Raw genomic sequence first — 18653 nt, forward strand, 5'->3', positions numbered from 1 at the left:
GTGTCTTGGAGTAGGTGAGTAATTAACTCTCCAAGACAACAAAACCAAACAAGTAGTTTATCTTGTGATAGAATAAATCCAATTGTCTCACTTGTACTTTGGGAAAGCTCCTCTTAAAGGAGAAGCACCAGCTCGTGTCCGAACAAGTGAGGGGATCATTCCCCCCTCGTTGGGAACGACACCAGACAGTACGTATTACAAACGGTAAACCTCGGATTAACCATTGTCGAGGAGCCAGGGGTCACTTGTCGGTAAACCTTGGATTATTGTCAAGGAGCCGGTAAGGGGATTGAGCTTGCTACTCTGCCCTTGCGTGCTGTCGGAGTTTAGACTGTTCCCCCAGGTGCATTTGTTGCGGTTGGTAACCTTAGTGGCCATTATCTTTAGGATTCTACCGAGGTGACGGTGGAGGGAAGGTCCCACTGTACCTGGAGCAGACGTCGGTTATACTCACTTGGATTTTCTGGGGGGTTCACTTCACTCGAGACGGTTAAAGTGGAGGAACTTGGTCCAGTCTATTCATTAAGCAGGTTGCCGGGGTAACTGTTCCACCCGCCATTTCTGTACTGAATCCAGCGAGGTTGGGCTTCATCACCAACTAGCGCTTTTGGTCCGGAAGACTACTGTTTGTGTTTGGTTTGACGCCCTAGATTCTTTAGGCGTGTGATTCAAATTTGTTTGGTTCTTTAGAGACTTTAGGTGGTTTGATTTGAAATTTTATTTTGTTTTCGTGTGTAGTAGTTAAAAGTTTTTAGCTGTGGCGGAATTACCGAGACAGTCCCGTAGATTGCGGGGCCAGTCTCCTGAAGTTGTTTCTGTGGCCGAATTGTTGAGAAGATCCCGTAGACTTAGGGGTGAACCTCCTCAAGACGAGTCCAGTCATTTAGAAGGTTTAAAGGTCCTTGTAACTCCTCCTAGTGGCAGTAGAGTAGGTTCACCTGAAGAAGGAGAATCTTCCTTGGTGGTCCATCCAGATTACCAAAGTTTAGAGACAGGTTATAATCCCGAAGCTGTTACAGTTTCTGAGCTTGTTGGTAGTTTTTCGTCTGCTAGTGATACAGGCGAAGAACCAGAAATATCCGAACCTGTTACTCCGACTCCTAGTGTTCCTGATTCACCGAGAATAGAAAGAATTATCACCTAAATCTTCCTGTTGGTTTGATTGCTATTGAAGAACTTGTTCCAGAGGAAGAAATAGGCGTCTCTGATCCTGAAGATCAAATTACCCTTGATCTAAGGGAGCGTGAATCTATCTTTTACAGTCCTCCTAGAAGTACTACTTGGTACCTTTCGTTAACAAATTATTTAGACAACTTTGGGCTAGGTTTTTCTACACCTCGTACTCCTTTTCCACCTGGAGGTATTCATACTCCTGTAAATATGTCTGGTCAGTCGTCCGTGTTTACACAAAGTCCTGAATCTTTTTTACATGGCGGTCCTTCTGTTCCTACTGGGTATCAATCTCTTTCTGGTACCTTTGCGGGAGCATCTCCTCAACCCGTTGATCATGGGTTATTAGTTGGAAACAGTGGTAATGTACCATTGGGTGTAGGAGACATTTACATGATGTCAGGTTCAGTTCCCGTTTCCCAACCTCAAGGTGGCCAATTACCGCCTGGGGGGCAGCCTTCGTTAATGCCTGGGGGGCAACCTCAAGGTACGTCATTCGTGTCTGGGGGGCAACCTCAAGGTCAGTACGCTCCTATGGGGCAATACATACCTCAAGGTCAACCCCAGCCTCAATATGTACCCCAAGGTCAACCTCAGTATCAATATCAACCTCAAGGATGGCAACCTCAAGGATGGCAACCCCAAGGGTATCAACCCCAAGGGTATCAACCTCAAGGATACCAACCTCAAGGTCAAGGTCAACCCCAGTACCCGTATTTACCTCAAGGTTATCAACCTCAAGGTCAATACTCAGGTCAAGGTTATCAACCACCTCAAGGTCAATCATATGGTCAAGGTATGGGAACTACACCTTACAATTATCAATCCTATCCTCAATCCGGCTATGGATCTCAGTATCCTCAACCTGTTATGGGTCAATACCCTGGAATGTTAGTGTGGGATCCTTCACAGGGTCAACAGATGTTGCAGCCAAGTATACAGTCGGTACCTCAAGCTGGACAACCTGTAGTTTCTGGTCCACCCCAGCAACCGCAACCTGTCCAGTCAAGTGTTCAAACCCTGTAACTTCGGTAGTTACTCAGCCGCCAATTGCACCTAGTACTCCATCTCAAACGGCTGCTGCAACTACCGCCACATCTACCATACTTACTTCTGGAGTATCGACGGCTCCGGTTTCTACTGTCTCTGTAACCACTCCTCAGACATCTGTACCGTTGTCTGGATCTACGATTCAAACCACGGTCCAGATGCCTGTAGGCCAGCCTGGTATAAGTACGGTTGTCACTACTCAACCTCAATTTGTTCAACCTCCGTACCAGGGACAGTATCAACCTGGGCAAGCTGTCCAACAACCGGTTTACCAGTATCAACCGTATCCTGGGTACACTTATCAACAACCTCAACAACCCCAGTACGGTCCGGTTAATCCTGGTTTTCCAGGAGGATATAATATCCCAAATGCGACTCCTGTTCCTAGTTATCCTGGATATCCTCCTCCTGGGGCTGGTATTGTGACCCAGAGTTTTAGAGATCCTAACCGGCAGTTACCGTTTATCGCAACTTTGGATTTACCAGACTTGACGCGCCTAACGAACGATCCAATTCAATATCTTCCGTTCTGGCCGCCAATGCCAAATAAGTTGCCCAGCGATATACCCAAGTTCGAAGGTAAGTCTGGAGAGGATCCGTCCAATCACGTGATGACTTACCACCTCTGGTGTGCTTCAAATTCTATCTCGGATGATTCGATCCGCTTACGTCTTTTCCAGCGTACACTCATTGGTCTCGCGGCCAAGTGGTACATTGAGTTACCACGGGCCTCTTTTTACAACTTTAGCCAGTTAGCTACCTCGTTCTTAACTCACTTTCCATTACCAGTCAGATACGATAACGGAACGGAGTTATTAACTTCACTAAAACAATCAACCTCCACGTATATTTCTGATCACATTCATGAGTGGAGACGTCGAAGAAGGCTAGTGAAAGTTTTTATCCCGGACCAAATCTTAGCTGAATGGTTTGTTAAATCATTATTACCAAGGATTACTGAAGATGTAGCTAAGGCCGGAGTAGTTACTGAGGAGCAAGTCATTGCTCAGGCACAATACCTTGACTTAGTTTACACTCAGTCGGGTACATTACACGAGAAGATTCCGGATCTTCCAAAGTCGAATCAAATCGCTGCTGCTCCTTCGGGATCTCATGCCGCTGATGGTATGATTGGTATCGTGAATACAAAGAGCAAGAAGAAGTCTTCCAAGGCTTCAACTACTCCAATTATCACTTTGCCTGATTCTCCGACAGGAGAGTCTTCTCCTGAACTTACCGCCGATATTCACGCTGTAGAGTCATCTACGGCCAAATCAAAAAACGGTGGAAAGAAGAAAGGAAAGAAGAAGGCTAAAGCAGACAAGGCTCCGAAGGAGAAAACAGAAAAGTCGGAAACCAATGACGAAAAGCGCAAACCTCGATATCCTTGTCTTATTTGTGAAGAGGATCATTTTACGAGAGATTGCCCTCATCGGGCCGAGGTAGTGAAAATAGTCAAAGGTTCTCCCACTCCTGCTGTGTTAAAAAATCCATTTCCGGAGCAGGAGAATAAGATGATAGGTTCTTCCTCGAATGCCAGTGAAGAACCCATTTTGATGATGTCTCATGTGAGGATTGCGACTCGATCGCAAGATTATGGTAGTAAGAATCCTGTTGATGGTAAGGAAGCAGAATCTTCTCACTCTAACCCATCAACCTCAGCTCCTGGTTCCGATCCACTACAGATCGAGAAACCTAACCCAGACTTAGTAATTAAACCGCCCGCCAAGGGTGTACTTCGAAGGTCTGCTTTCAATCCACATGCGAGAGCGGCCCAGAATTACAACATTGTTGAGGACTTAGCTGTTTCACCCTCAGCAATGTCGGCGTTAGAAGTGCTGCAATCATGTCCAGCACAACGAAAATTGCTTTTGTCGGCTATAGGAGCTGTTGATGTTCAGGATCCGAATCTAATGATCTTCGATCTAGAAAATAGTACACCGCGTCTCCCCCATCAAATGGCTTTCCAAATTCCAGTGATAGTCAAAAACAGGCCTATTCATAGGACTGTGATTGATGAGGGAGCTTCTACGTGTATTATGTCGATTCAATGTTGGAGATCCCTTGGTTCTCCTTCGTTGAACCAATCCCCCACCATCCTTAAGGCCTTTGATGGCCGTGGGTTCCGTCCGTTTGGTATTCTACAGGAATTGCCTATAGGGGTAGAAGGTAAAACCGTTAGTCTGGATGTGGAAGTGGTTGATGCCCCTCTAGACTACAACCTTCTTTTGGGTCGAAGTTGGTCATATGCTATGACAGCGGTCGTTTCATCGGTCTTCAGAGTAATTAAGTTTCCACATAACGGTAAGATCGTGACTATTGATCAGCTGACATACTTTTCATCCGACCCAGCCTCTTCAGAGAGTATCCAGCATGTCGGTAAGACGACAATCCCTTATAGGGACGTTGGTGTAGGTTTAGTTAAGGATTCCGGTTTACTGGGAACTTTTCCTCTCCCTCCACTCAGCGTAGAACCTTCGTTTGCAACAATTCATATGATTACATCAGAAAACATTATTTATGATGATCCTTGGTTGTCCCATCTGACTCTGAGATAGACTCATTCGGTAATGCTATGCCCTTGAGTCCATATGAAATTGCTTATGAAGCTCTCATGTCTTTTACCGACTTTCATTCAACCGAAGTCGACCAAATGAATGTGGTCAGTGAAGAGTCACTTTTCACCTCACCCTTAGAACGGATAGCGTTTCCCGAAGTCGTGTCATCTGACGAACAACTTCGCGAAATCCTAAGTGTAGACGATCTACCATGGGAAGATCTCCATCACAGATCTTCGTTTTTACCTAAGGATGATGCATTTGAAAATGATTTTTCATCTATCTTTACCGCTGAATATGTCAAAGACGCTCAGGATCCAACGAAACATTCTGATTCAGAGTTGAATTTAGGGAATATTTCTCGTACTATTCCCATTGATATTTCAGTGAAGCCCGGAATTGAGGAGAACATTCATATAGGTGCCGCATGTACAAAGAAGAAATCCAAACTTACAAGGCCCTATTCCAAGAATTCCGCGATGTGTTTGCCTGGTCTTACGAGGAAATGCCGGGAATCGATCCTGCCATTGTTGTTCATGAAATAAATACCTACCCGGATGCTAAACCCGTCCGGCAACGGTTGCGTCAGATTCACCCTCGAAAAGCGGCTGCGATTAAAGCAGAAGTCGAAAAGCTGTTGAAAGCAGGTTTCATTTATCCGATCCCGTTAACGGATTGGGTATCGAATATTGTTCCGGTCAATAAGAAACAAGGAACAATAAGAATCTGTATCGACTATAGGGATATCAATCGAGCTTGTCCAAAAGACAACTATCCTACGCCTTATATCGATCAAATTATTGATGATTGTGCCGGAAGTGAAATGTTTTCCTTCATGGATGGTTTTTCGGGCTATAATCAAATCAATATTCTACCTGCCGACCAACCAAAAACGGCATTCATTTGTCCATGGGGGACATTTGCTTATTGCAAATTACCTTTTGGGCTTAAGAATGCCGGGGCCACTTTTCAACGGGCGATGTCTTATGCATTTCATGACATCAAGCACATTGTGCAACCGTATCTCGATGATTTGCCTGCTCATTCTTTACGTCGAGCTGATCACCTTGTCCACCTACGAGCAATCTTTATGAGGTGTAGGCATTATCGAATTCGGTTGAATCCCCACAAGTGTGTTTTCTGTATAGAAACAGGTCGATTGTTGGGATTAAAGCTGGCATTCGCGTCGATCCCTCGAAAGTCAAGGCTATCATCAAATTGCCTCCTCCTTCGAGTTTGCGCCAACTCCAAAGTTTGCAAGGGAAAGCGAACTTTTTACGCCGATTCATCCCAAACTACGCCGAGGTCACTAAAGGTTTTACACGGTTGTTGAAACAGAACGTTCAATTCTTTTGGGACGAGATTGCCCAACAATCTTTTGATGCACTTAAACACGCGTTGACCCATGCACCGTTGTTGCATCCTCCCAACTACAACCAGGACTACTTCTTATACCTCGCAGCTTCGCATTCCACCATTGGAATGGTGTTAGTTCAAGAAGATGAATTCGGAGCGGAACATGTGATATATTATCTCAGTAGGACCTTAAATCCCACTGAGTTAAAATATTCGCATGTGGAGAAATTGGCCCTGGCAGCCGTTCAAGCTGTCCAGCGTTTTCGTCACTACATTCTTCTCCGTAAAACTACAGTTATTTCGGATTGCAACCCTATGATTTACATTTTGACAAAACAATTGCTAGGGGGCAAGTACTCTAAATGGATCGTTATCCTGCAAGAGTTCGACTTGGAGTTCGAGAAGTCCAAGTCTAAGAAATCCTTAGTTTTTGCGGAATTGATGTGTGATTTCCCGAGTGCTGACACAGAGACTGTGGCAGAAGAGTCCATTGCGGACGAATCTTTGTTTCTTATCAGTACTGTAGATCCGTGGTACGGGGATATAATCATCTATCTCCAAACCCAAACCTTTCGGCCTGAAGCTTCCAAAGCGGAACGTCGAAAAATTCGGTTTCAATCCCAGCAATACAAAATTATTGGAGATACACTTTATCGCCGGGGGGCAGACTTAGTTTTTCGACGTTGTCTAACTCACGAAGAGGCTGAGAGAGTTTTGAATGATTGTCACTCTGGAGCATGTGGCGGTCATATGTCTGGGTATGCCACAGCTCAGAAGGTGTTGCGCGCTGGTTACTTCTGGCCATCTATGTTTAAAGATTGTATCATTGCAGTCCAGAAGTGCCACAACTGTCAAGTGTTTGATCGAAAGATGCGCGCACCACCTGCTCCTCTCCACCCTATAATTGCCGTTGGTCCATTCGCCAAATGGGGTATCGACTTTATTACTTGTAACCCTCACTCGGCCGGGGGGCATGCGTATATCATCCTCGCGGTTGATTATTTCACTAAATGGGCCGAGGCGATGCCTACATTCGACGCAAGCGGCAAAACAGCTGCAGTTTTCATATTCAATCATATAATAACTAGGTTTGGTGTCCCACAAGCAATCATTACTGACCATGGGAGCCATTTTCGAAACACCATGATGACTGAACTTACAAGCCAGCTTGGTTTGCGCCATGACAGCTCTACTCCTTATTATCCGCAAGCCAACGGTTTGGTTGAGTCTATCAACAAAGTTCTAGTTATCATGATCCGACGAACCATTGGTATTCATCGGTCGAATTGGCACAACATGTTATTTTCGGCGCTATGGGCATACCGAACCTCAGTGAAAACCTCAACAGGGTTCACTCCTTTCCAGCTAGTTTATGGCTTGGAAGCAGTGTTACCCATTGAATGTGAAATCCCATCACTTCAAATGGCTGTCGAATTACTTCCAGCTACTTCCGAAGAGGAGAAACGTTTATTGTACTTAGCTAAATTAGATGAGACTCGACGTGACGCTGCATTGGCAATCGAGACTCACGCGAAGCGAATGAAAGCTCAGTATGATAGAAATGTGACCCCTCGAAGTTTTTCGGAGGGAGACCTAGTGCTTTTATATGATCAAGCTAACGATAAGCTAGGTGCTGGAAAATTCGTTCCTATGTGGCATGGACCCTATATTGTAAAGCGAAAGCTAGCAAAAGGGGCTTATGAGCTGGTAGATTTTGATGGGGACTCTTTGGGTAAACCCAGAAATGGACTTTACCTAAAGAGGTATTATGCTTAAATGGTGGGTATGGAGAATTTTTAGTTAGGTTAGGTTTTCTTTCTAGCTAGTATGATTGTTAGTTAGTCAGTGTGCTTAGCTTAGTGAGTGTGTTTTTCGTCGTTATTCTGGCTTATCTTGGTTTTACTCTTGATATTGCAGATGTCGACGCCTCTCCAAACATACATTGGATTTGCTGATGGTGCTTGTCGTAGTACACGGAATATCTCTTCCGCAGCTTGGGTTATCTATTCGCCCTCTGACGAGTTAGTTTCTATGCATGGGGTAAGCCTCGGTCAAACAACGAACAACATTGCAGAATACAGTGCAGTGGTTGAATTATTATCCGAATCTATTTCATTTGGAATTCGACGTTTGATAGTGAGGTTAGATTCTGAACTTGTTGTATTACAGCTTAATAGAGTTTATGCCATTAGAAATCCTGTGTTATTAAGGTTGTTTTTGAGAGTGCGTCTCTTGGAACGTGAATTTGATTACATTGAATATCAGCATATTCCAAGGTCTTTAAATACATTAGCAGATGCAATTGCTTCTCGAATGTTGGACAGACATTTACGATAATCATGCAAGTAAATTTAAAAACATTTCATCATACATGTTAAACAAGATAAGCCGGTAATAGTGATATATATATAGATAGGAGTGTGTCAAAAAATATACATCGTCTTCGATCATAGGTTGAAAAACACCTTATGATCGGCAAAAATGATAGAGTACAAAAAGTCAAAAATGTCACATGTGTCTACAAAGTGACTAGCCAATCACTGGTGGTGCTCCCTATACGACACCACTGCACGGGCTACCTTACGCAAAAATCTCCTAAACGGTCCAGGGACTGCGACTACGAAGCGCTGAAGCCTGATAGGAATGTCATCCATAGTAGTCTCAGGCATATCTGCCGTCAGACGCTCTAGATCATGCTCCAACTCAGCTAGTACTTCTGCAGCCGCGTCCTGTGGGGCCGGTACCGGTGCAGCTGGATGTCTCCTCTCAAAAGGCCGGAGGTTGGCTGGACGCTGTGGACCAACATCTGCATTTTGAAAATTTTACTGTCAGTTTTGAGACGATATATATAAAAAAAAAAAAAAAAAATACATAATTTGAAAACTCGTGAAAAATAAAGTACCTCTGTCATCCCATTGTTCTCCCTGTGGAAGAACCATGTCCGGATCATGTCGAAAATCTACTCCGGCGTACGGAAAGTCCTGGATCGAGAAAACCTGGTCCTCCAACCAGTGAAAGTAACTATCAGAAAATCGAACAACTGCCGCGCCCTCGTCAGGATGCCGGGCCATCACCGCAACCCATCGTACCAGCTTTGGCTCCCGAGGACCCAAGATATCAACAGTGAGTTGCTGAGGGATCAGCATCGGAACTCTCTCTAAGGCAAAGCTCACGACTAAAGGCCCATATCCAAAAGTTTTCAGTCGTCCTTTCTTTGCCTTAGTCAGTTGGCTCTTCATATTAGCCGACACAGCATCACACCAGTTGAAAATGGTGCCTTGGTAACAGTCAATTGCCATCCGCATTTGGGACCCAGAAGCAATGTGCAAAGCGGCCGCGCCGCAAATTCTGGTAACCGTGAAAGCAATAACTTTGAGTTCACGCAGAGAGATGTGTTTGATCTCCACGCCTTTCGAATGGTGTGCCCCAGGTGTGCACCACTCTTCCCGGAGACTAACAAGGGATTGGCCACCCGGCCTAGTCCCGGCTAGATTGAGTTGCTCGCCTCTGTTTGGCAAGCCAGTGAGAAAGTATACATCCGAGGGCTCTATCTCGAGCTGGTGCCCTCCTATGTAAAAGCATTGCTCTTGAACGTTCCATCTCTCAACCAGCCATTCTAAGAATCTTACCTGAGCCCTCATGCCCGGTATGGCCCAGTATTTGTATAACCCGCATGCTTTTAGGGCATCCAGGGAAGGTTGGTGTTCTATTGCAGCTTCATCAACCTCTTTGTGCTCTCTTTCTCTCCAATCCAACATGGTGAGTGCCCTACACACCAAGAAATGATGATTAGAATTAATTTGGGAAATTTTGAATGGTTATTTGTGAGGATTGGGGTTTCAATTTCCGCGTTCCACGGAGGACGCACCCCGCGTTTGTAACACAGGGCGTCGGGACGCAGCTGGCCTGAAGGTGGGCTGCGTCCCCCGACCATTTTCCTGTATAGGAAAAAGTCGGGGGACGCAGGTCACCCGAAGGGCACTTGCGTCCACCGAGGAGCGCATTTTGAAACCTAAACCCTCCCAAAAAACAAAACTAAAACCTAAAAAACAATTTTAATCGGATAGAAATGAAGAGTAGGATGTTGTAAAATACCTGGAAGAGACGGCGTTCGATTCTGACGGTCGGATTTTCCGCAGCGACCACGGGAAGTTTCTTGTCAAAAGCTCCTTTTTCAACCTCAACAGTCAAACGGTAAAAATGACATGGTAAAAAGTCTTTTTATAGGTTTTTTGGATGAATTTGTTCATTTTTCACCATGGAAAGATGTTTTTCGATGTATTTTTGCCTATCTTAAACAGGTATGAGTAATGTGTCGCTTTTGTGCAGGACAAAGGGACTTAGAGGGAAAATTGTCATTTTTTCACAAACAAAATATCAGAGTCATCTTTTAAGCCCTTTTCTGACTCCTAAAATATGAAAAGATTGCCGAGCGTTTCTTTTACACTCGTTAAAACGGAATTAAAAGACGGTCCCCTTATAGCTCTTTTCTGACCGTAAAATCAGGAAAAGATTGCCGGGTTTTTGTCGTTTCAAACTCGATACGGAAATAAAACGACGTGTCCTTGATCCTTTTTACTTTTCAGGTCAGTGGCACTAATTATGAAAGTACTCCTTGGTCGCAAGATCAAGCGGTTCCCCCAGGTATTATTTTATACTTTTTCGGGCTTGAGGGACACAAATCTACGAAAAAGTTCAACTTGGAGTCTTCTTAAGTTTTTCAGACTCTCTAAAATTGAAAAACACTGAGTTTCTCCTATACTGGGCTCGTTAAACATTTCACAGTAAAGGACCTGTTCAATTACAAACAGGAACGAACCACTCCTTCCTAGGGTTCGAATCAAAACTAGGTTGGACTCATCCGAAGGATGAGCTTATAATCAAGCACATGTTATCCTCCTCAAGCTTGTTAAAAATAAAGAGGTACTTGCCAGAAATGGTGGGGGAAAAGAGAGAAGAATGAATCTGTTTGTTACCTTTTGTCTCAGAAGAAACTTTATTACCACTCTTGAACACGACACTTTTCATTCACCTGGGTTGGGAAATCTTTTACCTCACAGTTGATCAAACCACTTTGAAAGTATTTAACCGGGTTCCGGGGATTAACTTTGAGTTATTCGTCACCAAGCCATCTGTCGTGTCGTTATGTGTTCAAGAGGTCTGCAAGCAAAACTTTCATCTGCAAAATACTTGTCATCCATTTGACCATCCCTGAGTCAGTCCTTACAGCAACATTTCTTCAACTTGAACAATGATTTCGTGTTGCGGGCTTGCCTGCAACGGGTCGCTTTCTATCGACATCAGCACATTATCTAGAGAGATGACTTAGAAATCATCAGTACCTTGAAGTCTGCATGCATCAATGGCAGGTTTCTCGCCTTTGACGTCAGTTTACATCATTGACTTTCGATCGAAGGATTCCGTGAAATGTTCGACATCAACTCATTCATTCACATCTCATGGATTGTACTGGGTACTTTGAGAACCATTGACATTACTGGTGGTCTCTCTCACGCTTGTTAACAGTTTACATCATTGACTGGTAATCAAGTGGTTTCTACCATGTTCGACATCAACTCATTTATTCGCATGGCTAGAATCGTACCAATTCGGGAAGTAGAGATGAAGACCCTGGATCTAGTTTCCACCATCCAGGCTGCGAGGAGTTTTGTATTCATTATCTAAGTAGACTAATCATAAACAGATGGCTGCGTCCATACTGTGTCTACAAAAGTCTATGATTGTGATGTACTGCAAGATCATTCCTATATCAGAGTAGTTAGTATGTTAGTTAAAGTTTGATCTGAGTATGGGAATGCCTACCTCAGTGATGATATAATCTTATACATGTATTTTGTGTTGAAAATTGCAGGTTCCGACCAGGCTCTCCACGGGATAATCCTTGAAATGATAAAGCGCTTCACCCTTCCTAGATATTACAAACCCTAATCTATTCCAGGCTTCGCACTTTAGGGGGCAATCTGTTACACTAAAAAATGTCACCATGACTATTTACAGTTAGTATGGCTCAATCAACAGTCATGCTACCCTCTTAGGCAAGTCTTATGCCTCTGCTCTCCATGTCAAAATCCAAAAAGAGAGAAAGTCTTGTATAAATGTATTTATCTCTGGGGACGCAGGTTCTCTCAAACTTACCTGCGGGGACACTCCCAATGTTCACAAAAGCTGCGTCCAAAGACGCTCTGTATGTAAAGGGACAGGTGCGTCCCCCTGTAAAAGTTAGAATGCGCAAGTTTCATCTTTAAAAAGTTACTTGTGGTCATTTCTAGAGCATTCTAGAAGATTGTTCGACGTGTATTGGGCGCCTCCAGATGGTTCATGCACTCCTATCAAAGAGGAACTTATCCCATCAATAAGGGAGTGATCCCATCCAAAGAGGGGACTATCCCATTGATGGTGGACCTGATTAACCTCCTCTTGAGTACTATAAATACAGGCATTGGGCCAGAAGGAGGAGAGGTTGAAGCTATACATTTTCTAAGGGTAAATGCTGCAGGAATTAGGACTCCCATTTAGAAGCTTGTGAGGAGAGATTGCCATCTTTGCTTGTTCTATTTGGAAGTGGGTGAGCTTTGTCAAAGTAGAGGAAGACTCTTGTGGAACCTGGAAGGAGCTTGCACAACACCAAGGCTCAGGTTGTAATGGTTCCTTTTGATTACCTTTAATGCAAATTGGTCCATTCTTCTCAATAACTTGTTGTTTATGGGTTATTTCATGTACTCCTTGGTCTATATGTTGAATATGCTTTGTTTTATGTTATAATCAGGTGCTATTTAATTGTTTGAATGTTGGTGATTGCAGGTTTTGGAGAAAAGGAGGAGCTCATCCAGATCAATAAAGCTTGGACTTCTACAACAGTGTTTGGACAAAGGTAAGAACGAAACACTTGATTTCTCATATCATAATGCATGTTTAGAGAAGGATAGCTCCAGTTTGTTTTGTTTGTCATTAGAATGTCTTAGACTTCTAGGAAGGTCGGTTGTGTCCTCACTTTTGACTGATTCCGTGTGACAGATGGAGCATGGTAGTCTTATGCAGGGACATTGTGTGGGAGCACTTGTAGAGATGTCACTTATGGGTATCCAATGTGGAGTGCCAAAGTAGTGATGTTGTGCAGATATATTTGCTGATGTGACATGGAGATACTTTACTTATGAGCCGATGGAGATGTTCTGCACTTTGTACAAAAAGACCATGGGCTGGTTGGATTTGTGGGCAGACTATGGAGCATTTCTACTACATGGAGAGTTGAGGCATCTTGCAGGGACCTCTGAGATCGAGAAATGTATGCTTGCTGAGATGTTGGTTGGAGATGATTCATGGAGCTCATGATCACATGCGATTGTAGACTTCATATTATAGTTGACATGGAGGATCTAATGCATTGAGGAGTCGAGGTTAGTGAATTTGATGCAATATGGGGTGCATACTCTTGAGCACATTTATGGGTGTGCTTGGGAGAGTGACGTGATGTGGAGGATTGAGATGAGACACTTTGGAGTTGATAGAGTTGCAGTGATGATGATGCCTTGGTGGAAACACTTGGGCGTGGGTTGAGCCGAGACTTGACCACTTTTGATACATGAGATCTTATTGGTCTATGATCATGGGAAGCACATGGATGATAAGATAGGCGTATACTTGTTTCTTTGGCAAACTTGAGTTATGGCACATTATAGATATGTTGGAGGTATCTTCATGCACCTGGATTTGTCACATTAAGAGTTAGTTTGATGAGAGGATCTCTTCATTTTGAGGAGATGGATCTTATATATATATATTGATGGTGATGTTGGGATATGCAGATGATTTGCAACACATTGACACCAACATCATGGACAACATGTTGCAGATTAGATGGAGATTACTTCATGGACTTGGGCATGGTTTACTTACATTTTGATGGAGATGGGATGGATTATTGATTGAGTTGATTTTGTGATAGGATGTTGAGGGAAACGACTGATGATGGCATGAGGAGACGCATTCTCATGGTTTGAGCATGACAATTGGATTAGCTATGCAACTAGTTTGAGTCATGGGGGATATCAGTGTACTGACATATGTTAGAGTCAGGTTGGAGTATCATGGTAGCGGTTCAGATGATGAAGATACATGATGGCGTCGAAATGATATGTCTTGTAGTGATAGCATGTAGCTTGAGTTGGAGGGACTAGCCTTCCACAATGGGGTAGCATGTGGAGCTGCGACGGATGTGGTTGATGATCATGGATGGATGATACTTTCCTACTCATGGAGACATGAATCTTTATGGTTTTTTTGATGGCAGAGCAAAGGTGGGCAGCATGGAAATTTTGGATATTGGAGCTAGCGACACTTTGCGATGTCGTATGATGGTGTTGTCGAGCATGAAAACCATTTAGAGTGGGGGAGTATGTTAAGCTCATGAGCCATGAGTGGGGGAGTATGTCAAGCCCATGAGCCATGGATGTGATGTGCGATGAGTTGGGTGAGCGCGCTCTCATTTAAATGCAATGAGCTGGTGTGCAATGAGTCAGTAGGCGACGAGATGGTGCGACGAGTCAGTGAGCGGGCGAGTCGATTGTGACATTTGTTGCGACGATGAGATGAGTTGGTGTTGCAATGAGTTGGGGCATTCGGTGAAAGGCACATGGGACATGAGTTGTGATGACCCAACGGAGAGTCGAAAAGCCAAAATTTGGCTAATTGTGTGAACTTTGCAATGGTGAGCTTATATGTGCGAAGTTGGGAATGTGGACCCAGCGAGGTGGTGACATGGGTGAGCCAACATAAAGTGTGGGTCAGTTGGCTAAATTGAGAGGTCTGACTGGATACGCCAAACCATGTTATATCTTTGGATAAGCATATAAGTAGAGGATGCCATGCAAGAGGAGAAGGCATCATTCAAAGTTCGAGCATTCTAAGTACGAGTTCAGATGTTGGTGAGCAAGCTACAGAGTGGGTGAAAGAGCTAGGTGAGGTGTAAGCGGCTCTAGATCGAAGCACTAACCTAAGGAGAAATAGAATAGCGTGAAGGCCGAATAGGCAGACAAGTCGTAGTTCGAGTGGGTGGTCGCACCACAGCAGGTGGGTGGACCACAGGTCAGCAGGAGGGCGAGCTGTAGTAGGTGGGTGAGCTGCAACAGGAGGGCAAGATGTAGGTGTACAGGTGGGAAAACATCTAGCAATTAGACAGGCTGCGAGTTGGTTGGAACAATGGGTAGTGCAGCCAAGGTGAGTCAGGCGGGCGAACCAAGTGGGCAGTGTGCCCACGGGAAAATTGAACAGGCGAGTTCATAGGGTGTCGCTACATGACAGGGGCATGTCTTCCCGAAACGATGAGCTGGTGTGGTTAGGCTATGGTAAGGCTATTCGGAGGTGCAAGTGAAGCTCCGAGGAGTTGGGTGGAGCTGCGAACAGGCACTGGAAGGGTGACACACCAAAGGAAAATCCAATCAAAGAGTCGAACGGGTCAAACTTGTAGCTAACCAGTTATTGTGATGAGTTAGTGCGGAGGGAAGCCTAGGGCTGGGTGCCTCTGCCTGACCAGCTGGGTGACCCAAATCGGCAGGGCTGGGCACCCCTGAATGACGAGTTAGGCACTGTTGAATGGTGCAGGCTGAATTTTTTTGTTTGACAAAATTGTTGAAGTGAAGTTTGGTGTTCCCTCACAAAGGCTATAAATGTATGTTATTTATAGAATATTATTATTACCATTGTGGGCAGACTCATTAGGGAGTTTCCCATCCCATTGAAGTTTGTATCCGTTGTGCATATGTTGTAAATGATAATGATGATGAAAGAAGATTAAATTAATTTTTCCACTGTGTTATGAATGTTAAATGCTTAGAAAGTGAAAAATAAACTATGGAATGTTTGGCGTAGTCCACACTTGAAAGTATTATTGAAAAGAAATTGGGTGGTGGTGCCACACTTTCCTATGAGCATTTGAAAGACTACCACCAATATAGGGGTGTAACATTTCCAATTGTGTTGATGGTTCATCAAACAGAGCTACGGTCTGCTCGCAATGTGTGACAAAACAACTGTGGGTTTTCCTAGAAAAGGGATTTTTCCCTCCAATTTAATTCATTTGCTAGGTGAGTTGTGGTAAATTTGGAGTGGAGTAGAAGGCCCTATATATTATGGAGATGATAGCGGACAAACTGACAGATGAAATCGAGATCTACGAATTTCAGGTAGGTGGTATTACTTGTCTCTTCAATTCCAAAGGATTAAATTTTCAGTTTAGGGTCCCATAGTTGACTAGGACACCCTTGCTCATCCTCTTAGCCGAATTGCAGTTTTTGGTCCTAGAAGTGCACTCTGGGCTTGCAGGAAATAGTGGAAAACTTGAGAGACCATAGGTTCTAGGAAGAATATTGCAATGTGGAGCTAAGAAGGATAATGGTCTATTGGCTAGGTGAGTTGTAAGGGTAGAGCTGTGAAGTTGAGTGATTTTTTCTCTAAATTGAAAATAATTAATGATGTAATGTAGATATGGGAGAGCTCACGATCAACTAGCATGAACAAGATTTGGATGCCCTTCGTTTCGAGATTCAGGGGAATCATGTGGTGCAAGGGGCATTGGATCATTATGGGGTTCTCAAGTTGTTGGAGAAACCACTAATGAGGGCGGGTGAGCCCTTGCTGTCGAGGATCATGAGATACTAGGATCAAGATCAGGAGGTCTTTATAGTGTAGGAGAACAAGATTGAGTTGACATACTAGGACATATATTTCTTGACCAGAATCCCCCTAGGGGCAGTGGGGGATATACATCTGGTGTTTCCTTGTGGGAGGAACATCTCAGAGTTCATGGATCACCATTGTTCATTGGGTGTTTATGTTCAGGGCATGACCATCCCGATTAGTGATATATAGAGACTAGAGACACGGGATATCGCCACAGTAGCACTGAGGGTTTTGGGAAACCATGCATTCCATCACATCACTGGGGGGCAGATGATGTTGATAGAGAGTGTGCTGTAGTGACCTACTATGGGTGGGCCTAGATGATACTATCGTCAGTGAAACGACAAATGACACTATGCAGGTGGTAGGTGAATGATGACTATGCCTTTGGTACAATACTATGTGCATTCTTCTTTGAGAAGATCCCTACTATCCACCCTCATGTACAAATCCATGATGGGGACCCACAGGAGCCCAAGATGCGCCACTAGGAACAACTACTTCTTAGAGGAGGAGGAGGGGGGATAGGATGAGTGTTCTGACCTGACTTTTTCTCACATTGGGATCAAATGCCACTATACATAGATGATTTTCCATACAGTGGTATGAACTATCAAGGTGATCATGACTTACCACTTCCACTCGGATGAGCATGGTTCCCAGATGGTAAATGTTAAGTTGCTATATTTTGGTTCATTTCATATTTTAAGAATGTGTATATGGTACTGAGTTTAAAATATGTGGTATGCAGATATAGCATCGATGAAAACAACAAGATATAATGGACAATCCACAGCACCTGGGGATGCAGATCAGAGTGCGTCATCATCACACTAGGGTCCTGACTATAAGGCTCTACTTGATGACCTCCATCATAGATGTGATGTGGTCCTGAACATAGTTTATGAGCGCAGATGGCATGGACTAGGAGATCGATATGCAAATGAGTTTACCAGTCCTCCCTAAGAGTGGCGAGGACTCATGTGGTGCATGGCGATGGTAGGACAGGTAGTGCGGGATCTACGAGCAGGGGGAGCAAAGCCATTGGCTTGGGATCCTATAAATAGTGATTAGGAACAGGGACATGTGGGACCACTAGGTTTTGTTTTGATAACATGCTATGGGCATGTAGGATGTATTTAGAGTAGTAGACTCCAAACACTTGTATTTTGGATATGTCGATACATAATGTGATTATGCATCTTTTATGTGACGATTGTGGTTTTCCATTTATTTTGGTTATGGTCATCTTCTGTGGAATACATGTGATAAATGCCAATCTATAATATTATTTGCAATGGTATCCACATAGCTATTTTGGGCTCTAGGAACATGGCTTAATGTAATTGAATCAAATTCACGTACCAAAAGCTTAACTCGTAGATATTTTCTAAAAAGGACTTGGTTATGCACATGATACACACCATTAAATTGCATGACAAGTAGCAAGGAATCTAAACAAACATGAAGATCAAGGATGCGATTAGAAAGGGCATTGACTAACAAACCTATCACTACATCATATTCAACCTAATTATTGATGGCAGAACCAATGCACACATCGTTACAGTGAACCAACATACGAAAGGGGGTAAAAACGGCCCAAGCTGCTGAGGCTAGATTCATGGAGAAGTGACTCACACCATCGGCATAGCCAATACACAATGTGGATGATGGATCCATCTAAAAGGTGCAAAAGACAAAAAATAAGAGAATGGTAGCTACCTTAATCCATGGTAGAAATAACTACACGCAAATTAATGTTATAGGTAAATTTTCTTGAGGTAGAGTGCATTGCGAGGATTAGGAAGAAGTTGGCCT

General features: G+C 43.8%; 1 pseudogene; it reads left to right on the forward strand.

The window, feature by feature from the left end:
• LOC149180947 (uncharacterized) overlaps positions 1 to 18653 on the forward strand; it is a 49227-nt pseudogene that overhangs the window by 3205 nt on the left and 27369 nt on the right.

The sequence above is a fragment of the Pinus tabuliformis genome, chromosome 3_2 (assembly GCF_031772625.1).
Source record: "Pinus tabuliformis cultivar Carrire ecotype Pingquan chromosome 3_2, CPIR1, whole genome shotgun sequence".
In the NCBI taxonomy this organism is placed as follows: domain Eukaryota; kingdom Viridiplantae; phylum Streptophyta; class Pinopsida; order Pinales; family Pinaceae; genus Pinus; species Pinus tabuliformis.